We start from the raw sequence: 6,000 nt of genomic DNA on the forward strand, positions 1-6,000 counted from the left end.
AACACACATACTACTTAATTTGTGTTGAATCATTGCTTAAATTTATTAAAAAGAACAAGTCAAGTGGCTATCTGCACTTTATATTATAAGAAATAGAAGAACAAACTATTAGCAGTTATATAGCTTAAAATTCATCTATGTGATTTCATAATTATGAAACTTACTTCATTGCACATCCTGATTTTAAAATACTCACAGCTGGAAATAGCTTCAATAGCAACATCCATTTCTGGCCAGAAAATCCAAATAGTTGTATGTAGTTAAATCTTTTAAACCCAAAATAAGATGCAAAGTCCCTGAAAGACTGAATAAATCTAAATATCAGAGGAACATTCTTCCTGATTGTTAGATACTTGATGCATATGAGTACTAGGAGAAGATTTATTTTATTTTTATATTTCCTATATAAATCATAGACAAATGGTGGCATATAAATTTAAAAAAATCTCTTGAACAATCAGTATTTCTGCAGCAAGAATTTTCTGTAAATTCAAAAGTAAAATATGGATCTCTTGTTTATCTGTCATGTCTGTGTAGAGAAGATCTTTAATCACTGTGCTTGTTTGGAATGTATTCCTAAAAATAGAAGCAAATTAAATGATTTGACTTCACAGCTCATCAGCTTTTGTCTAATCAGAGTTCCTTCGATATTGATTTCTATCCTAGATCATCTATTTATATTGCATTTGCTTTGACTTTTTTTTTTTTTTCTTTTTGGCCACATACTTGCTATCAGTGATGGTTTTGTTTAAACATAAACTGTCCTTCCCTAGCTAATGGTTCTTGGGGTGAAAGAGCCAAGTACACCAGAGATTTGAGCCATAAACTACAGAAAATTAGAAATACAGTCCCCACTGGCTTCCTGAAGTCAACCGGAACTAAGGCAGATCAGATCAGTTCCTAAGCCTACAAAACTTAATAATGCTGCATTTATGAATCCACATTATTTTATAAAAATAAAAATAAAAGAATTATAACACGGATCTCCCCTTTCTCTACAGGATGTGGAGAGTGGGAAGGAAAAGAGCTCTCCTGAACATGAAGTGCTTTAAATAACAGCACAGGTAATACAGAAACTGGCAAGTAAAAAAAAAGTTTTCTGTATCAGTACTGTCTTTTTTCAAGTATATTTCTTTAAAATGTCATCCTTTAAGGATGTTTAAGTGTTATTGCTACAACATCCATTTTCAGGAGGTCATAACATGGATAGAAGAATTTGCTTGAGGCCGAAACACAGTAGACAAGATACTGTCAAACTTCGAAATGCACTGGGGGAGAGTTTTCTGATCCGAATGTGGAAATAGGCATGAAAATACTAGTGCCACTAGAGTATAATTGCATGGCACAGTTCGATTCACCTAGCAATTACAGTTGAAGCAATCTGAAGGGGAAAAGCAGGATTAAGAACAGTTTATTTTAAGACAGAATACTAGAAAAGCCTATTTGTTTAGGTCTAGTTTAAGGAAAAAATAATACTGAGTGATATGTTTGCTGTTTATCAAGACATTGGGGTAAAACCAAAAGACAAACAAGCACTATCATGGTGTAGTGGGTTGATCATGGCTGACCTCCAGATGCCCACCAAGCTTTCCGTTTCTCAGCAGGAGATTCCTTTTGGAATCACAATTAAAAAAATCATGAGTTAAGATAAGGACAGGGATATCACTCACCGACATCACTCACCAACTATTGTCATAGGCGAATGGGCAAACTGGACTCAGCTTAGGAAAATTATGTAGTTTATTGTCAGTCAATAATAGAGTAGGATAGTGAGAAATAAAAACAAAACTAAAACCAGCTTTCTCCAAACGCATCTCTCCTGCTTCTTCTAAAACTCATCTTCACCCCTAATTCTACCTCTTTTACCTGAGTGGAGCAGCAGGATGAGGAATGTGGGTTATGGTCAGTCCACTGCACGCACTTACTCTCTACTTCTTTCTCCTCACACACTTCCCCTGCTTCAGTACTGGGACCCTCACACAGGAGGCAGTCCTTTATGGCCTTGTCCAACATAGGTCCTTACCTTGGGTTGCAGTTGTTCAGAAACTGTTCTAGCATGGATCCAATTCTATGGGGCACAGTCCTTCAGAAACAGATTGCTCCAGCATCTTAGTCAACCAAGAACTGAAATAAGATAACCCAAAAATTCCTTTACCATCCTATAACCCAATGTCCATTACATTGTCTATCATCATTTATCTATCATTTATGTTTTGTTTTGTTTTTTTTTTAGGTTTTCAACTGTGGAGTTATGATTGTAGTTGACAGCAGTCAAAGTTTCTTTTGAGTAAATGGTAGTAAATCCAAGGGTCAGTTTTTAAAAACATGGACTCAGAAAACCAGCAGTCATCATCAGCTCAGTAAGTAACATACAACTTATGTTTGTTGGATTGGGCAAGTTGCACATTTCACCCAGTCTGAGAAAAAAAAACAAAACAACACAACAAAAAGCCAGTGAAACAAAACTGTCAGAGAGGACTATCATCAAACATACTGTCCTGGGTTCAGCAGTAGCAGTCGTTTTTCTCCTTCGTGGTAGCTGGTGCAGTGCTGTGTTTTGACTTCCAGTCTGGGAACAGTGCTGGTGATACCAAAGTTTTCAGTTGTTACTAAGTGATGTTTATCCTGACCAAGGACTTTGTGAGGCTCATGCTCTGCCAGGGAGGAGGGGAAGCTGTGAGGAAGCAGAGACAGGACACCTGACCCAGGCTAGCCAAGGAGGTATTCCATACCACAGCACAGCTGGGGGGTAACTGGGAGTTACCCGGAAGGACACGGGCTTCCGGGTGGGACTCGTTTCTTGGCCGGTGGTATCGTATTCTCTTCCCTTGTTATTTTCTCTTATCATTGTTGTTGGTGGTGGTAGCGGTGGTGATTTGTGTGGTACATTGGTTGCTGGACTGTTCTTGTCTCAACCTGTGGGAGTTGCACTCGTTTGATCCTCCTCCCCATCCCTCACAGGAGCAGAGAAGGGGAGAGCCCTGGGGGGGGGCCTTGAGTGCTCTCAGCCTGGCACCACTCACTGGGAGTGAGTGAACAAGCTGTCTGGCTAGGGTTTAAACCACAACACATACAAAGAAAGGCTTTTAAAAAACTCCACAGGTAATTGGAATAGTGCCTGTAATCTGCGAAAAGGATCTAACTTTGAATGAACTAGGTTAAAAAGTAAAAGAGAATTAATTTTGTCTCCTTGCCATTCTTCTCAAGTCAGCTGTTTTATTTTAGTGAGATGCATCAGGAAATTTCAATGTTCCCTTTTGTGAGAAACTGAGTCTCAGTCCTGAACGCATTTAGAATATATTTATTGTTTGTTTTGATGAGAAAAGATGTGTGAGTGACAATAACGTATACCATGTTTTGAAGGAAAGCTTAACAGCAGCAATTGCAGCAGGTTGATGTAAGCTCACTGCAAGTGACAAGGCCATCCACACAAAATCTAACAACTTGCCAAACCTCCAAATGTCAGTAAGAGCTCTTCAGGTTACACAACAAGACAGGCAATTCCAATTTTCACAAATCATCTTCATATTACCCAACCAGTAATTGCTCAGTTAATCATTGGTATTTGTGCATACAAGCCTTTAGTAAGTGGTTAAGTAAGAAGCATATTATTTCTCAGAATAAACAGGATACAATATAGTAGTAGTCTTCGTTATATGAGAAACAGAGGTTAAGCTTAAACATGTAAACACAAGCTTTATGTAACCCATTATAATAAGAAACACAAGTAAATAATAAATAGAAAATACATAAGCAGAAATCTTGAAATTATTAGTTTAATTATAGTAAGACATTAAATGTTTTCAATAAACTGAAAAAATCTATAAATAATTAACAACATAAATGTTAATTAAAATAAACTTTCTGGTATTTCTCTGTCTAAAACAGGTTAACACAAAGACTTCTTAAGGAGCCGTTTCCAAAATACAGCATCTAGATATTTGAGGACTAATTTTAAAGGGTAATGAAAGCTTTCATATTGAAATTTTGTATACAGATATTTCAAAGTCAGCAGTATTATGTCCAATGTTAGAGGTGGAAAAAATCTTTAAATATGACTGGACAAAATACAAATTTAAAGTGCTTTTGTTATATAAACCTTTGCTGAATTTTTCGACTTTGGAATGGCTGATAAGAAACATTCACAAATCCCTGCCATACTTTTATGAAGCAGCCTATATGAGGCTGGTAGGGAATAAAATTCTAATGTTGGAGCAGGTGTATATGACACAACAGTATTTCATAATATTAATTAAAACAAGAGTTATTATGTATTTGTGTTTCTGTAACTGCATATCACCATATATCTTAGTTTAAAGTAAGATTAATATCTAAATGGATCATTTCAAATCACCCAAACCAGTTAGATATTAACCTGATGTAGCACAGTCACTTTTTAACCAGCATTTGAGTTTAATGTGTTTTCATACTCTTGCACTGGATACAAGATATTAACAGGAGTAGTAATTGGCCTTCATTTTATTGGTTATTGCTATAACTCATTCTACTACTATAACTCATTCATATAACCTGACTAGGTAAATTGTTTGCTGAGGCCCAGGCAGACTGAGGAGACATCTCTACTGGAATCAAAGTTTTCTCCCAATGTTCTTCCATGAAGTCTTTTGTAAAGTCTATAAAAAACTTCATGTATTGCATAAAGACCTTGGGTTTCAACCACTGGAATACAGAAGAGTTTACTTTCTCAAGCTATTATGGACACACTTACTAGGTACTCTTAGCTGAATTAACTTGTTTTTAAAAAAGTATTTACGATAGAAAACGTAAGAATGCAAATGTAAGACGTGTAGCAAAAGATGTACAAAGAATAAAATAAATTTACAAAAATTACCTATATCATAAATACACATTGGAAAAAATCTAAAACATTTTGGTTTTGTTAGTTTTAATTGAGGTTCATAAACACTGTCCTAAGAAAAACACACAAAATCCTGTGGTTTCTTAAAAGTCCATCTTTGCCATAGTAGCTGGGTCATAGTACATTTTCTGTCAAGAAAGGGTACCTTTTTTAAAAATTCTGCTTAAAGAAATTTTGTTCTTAAATTATTTAATATAAATTAATAGTGCTGCACTGTAACCACTGGAATGTTTTATGCCTAAGAGAATGTGATAAATGTTTAAATGCCTATTATAGGCAAAAGTGCAAGCAAAAAGTGACATTATAAGCTAAACACTTAATTAGAAAAATATGGATGTTTTCAATTTTTTTTTTAGGAAAAGCTTGTTTCAATTTCTTTATTTTAGCTTGTAAATTGTATGAAATGCACCTATTAAAAAAAATGGACTCATTAAAAATTTAAGAACACTTTAAGAAGTACTTTTAACCAGTTTGACACAGTTTGCACTTTTATCTGGGTCACATCACAAAGCTGAAGTACACAGTCTTGCTTTACTTGGGTATACACATGATAAGCAAAAGTAATTGCAAACGTTTATGGTGTTATGAGGCTCTGACCAAGTAGTGACATCATTTCATGTCAGGTAAAGTCTCTGCTTCAATTAACTTTGAATGATTCAAGGCAGAAGAGTGGCTTTCCAAAATCTTTGTAATCCATATCTTTAGAAGATAGTGTGAAAGGCAGTATTTTAGATCATCCTTTAGGTGTTCTTCAAAGCATCCTTTGGATCATTTATTCTGCCCATTCACAGTTTCAAGAGCTAAAGCTTGTCCCAGCAAGATGAAAGCATTTTGTTATTTCATAGCCTGATATGCTGACCTTGAAAACTAGTGATATACATAAAGTACTCATCCTCATCTCTATCTTCTTTACTGGATTAATATGCTTGGGAAGCTATTTCTACTTCTTTTTTGTTTTGTTTTATTATTTTTTTTCTTTCACTGCAGCCAAGTCCTAGAATACAAGAGATAAAACAAGAATCTCTCACTACGGAGCGTGATGCCTCATGCCATACACTGTTTTTTTAAACAGCCATGCTTATTAACACATATCGTTGGCAGTGATGATAAAAAGGTGATTT

The sequence above is a fragment of the Pezoporus flaviventris genome, unplaced genomic scaffold (assembly GCF_033815535.1).
Source record: "Pezoporus flaviventris isolate CSIRO_AGI_PZ_B2104156 unplaced genomic scaffold, CSIRO_AGI_Pfla_v1 ptg000007l, whole genome shotgun sequence".
NCBI classification, from domain to species: Eukaryota; Metazoa; Chordata; class Aves; order Psittaciformes; family Psittacidae; genus Pezoporus; species Pezoporus flaviventris.